At 51.8% G+C, this 2,096-nt stretch overlaps 1 pseudogene; it reads right to left on the bottom strand.

The window, feature by feature from the left end:
- Nucleotides 1–1,172: 1,172 nt before the first annotated feature.
- On the bottom strand, nt 1,173–1,849 carry LOC101412329 (histone chaperone ASF1B pseudogene; annotated as a pseudogene).
- Nucleotides 1,850–2,096: the final 247 nt, after the last annotated feature.

The raw sequence follows: 2,096 nt of genomic DNA, 5'->3' as shown, positions 1-2,096 counted from the left end.
AACTGCCAATTGCAGTCTTCCATGGTGGTGGTTATGTTTAAGACAGTTAACAGCGGGGCAAGAAGAGGCATCTCCCTTTTAGATATTGTATATGGAAAAACAACAGAAAATGAAAACAGACAAAATTTCTTAAGGGATGTCTGGTTTGTCTTCCCTGTAGCAATAAGTGCTTGGGCTAGAGTTAAAGAGAGTAGCTGGCTTTGACACAGACACTAGTTTAGCTTCTTCTTTTGGAAAGGAATTTCAGGCCTTTCTATGACTGGCACTGGTAAGTCCTGTCAGTCCTTTCGGTGAGCTAACACTTCCTTGAGCATATGGCTTCACTCAGGGTAAGTGCCCCCAGCTGGCAATTCCTTTAACTTTAAAAGATCACTCTGGCAATCATTACTCCACTTTTTTTTAAATATAAAAACCCTTTAATATATAAATGGCAATCACAACAGCATCCATGTAGCAGCAAGGTGATTGGGACAGGCAGCAGAGTGAGGTGGGAAAGGTTCTAGATCCCTGACTTTCCCCTTGCCTGCAAACACTGTGTGTGATGGGCATATGGTCTCAGCTAAGTGTTGATCAAGGCAGCCAGAGGCTGGGGGGCAAAGTCAGCAGGCCCCTCCAGCAGGCCCTGTGCCTTGGTGACAGCCTGTGGGGACAGCTAGACGCAGGCAGAACAGGAGGTGGGTGGGGAGGGAAGGCATGCTCACTCCCTGGCATCCTGATCACACTTTTAGGAATATGGTTTTCCAGGGGCTGCAGGATAAATGAGAGCTAAAAGTCCTCTTGAGAGAAGGACAGAGATTATACCTGTGTCTACCTCCTGACTGGGATTCCTTGGCTGAGGTCCCAGAAAGCAGGGGTGTACCTGTTCACATACTGGTAAAGGGAAGGAATAACAGCACCTTTGCTCAACGCTGACCAAGGAAGCCTCAAGGCTGGCTGGGGAGGCCTATGGGAAGTGGCATTTGGTCAACAGTATTTGAGGGAGCATGGTGGCACCATGGCAGGTGGGTGAGACTTACAGTGTGGGGAAGGGAGAAAGGACACATGTGGGCCTGTGGAGTTGAAGGTGGCCCTTGGGGCTGGGGCTGGGAAAGTACCGAGTTCTATTCTTTTGTTGGGGTCCAGTTTCCCTGGCTTGGATGTAGGGACTAACCCCATAGCTCTCCAGATATCCCCTATGGCTGGCTATTCAGGAAGCCCGGTTGCTCCCAAAGGCATCTGTAGACTGGCCATAGTCCCGGCCAAACCCTGCCAGGGCCTGGGTTCCTGCAGTCAGATATAGTCCATGGAGTTCTCAGCAGAAGGCTGGGGGTGCAGCGGGGGAGGCACAGGCCCTTGAGAGGTATGCAGTTGAGTGGGAGGCCACAGTTCAGGGTAGGGTCCTGGCTCTTCAGGACCTCCAGCTTGTCTGCACTGTTGTCCCAGTTGATGTGGAAGTGGGTCACCCAGAGGTTGGATGCCAAGAAGTTCCTCTGGAGCTGAGCGAAATCTGGCTTTGGGGATGAATTCTTCTGCAGCTCAGGGCTGGGGTACTCCTTGTTGACATAATAGCCCATGCGGATGAACTCCTGCCCACGGTCACACCCAAGGCATCAGTCTTGTGGATGAGTGATGGGTTAGGAGCATCAGCCTGAAAGATGAACCTGTGTCTCTCAGCGGGCACAGGGCCCACCACCACCCAGTCCAGGATTTGACCAAACTTGCTCTCGGCTGAGCTCACGTAGATGATCTTCCACTCCAGGTTATTCTCCAGGGCCTCACTGCTCTCGAAACTGATCTCGAAATAGAAGGGTCTGTAGCAAGGGCTCGGATTTTCCAACACCGCCACGTTCAGCACCAACACCTTGGTCATTGCCTAGCTGAGGCCGGGGCCACAGGCAAACCTGAGGCTGAGCCTACGTTAGCATCCGCTGATGTTAAAAGCACAGCCCTGCAAGAGCCGACACTTCCCCCTTCTCTATGCTGGCCTGAACTGCCCATTACTCTACTTGATAACCGCTCATACAACTAGCATGCTGCATCACTGTTCACCCAGACTCTGGTGGGGGCCTGAGAGCACCACTCACATCATTCTCCTCGCAATGGCTTGCCAAATGAAG

Source organism: Dasypus novemcinctus, chromosome 28, assembly GCF_030445035.2.
Source record: "Dasypus novemcinctus isolate mDasNov1 chromosome 28, mDasNov1.1.hap2, whole genome shotgun sequence".
Classification (NCBI taxonomy): domain Eukaryota; kingdom Metazoa; phylum Chordata; class Mammalia; order Cingulata; family Dasypodidae; genus Dasypus; species Dasypus novemcinctus.
The sequence above is the reverse complement of the archived record's forward strand: the minus strand, read 5'-3'. Positions and strand labels throughout refer to the sequence as shown.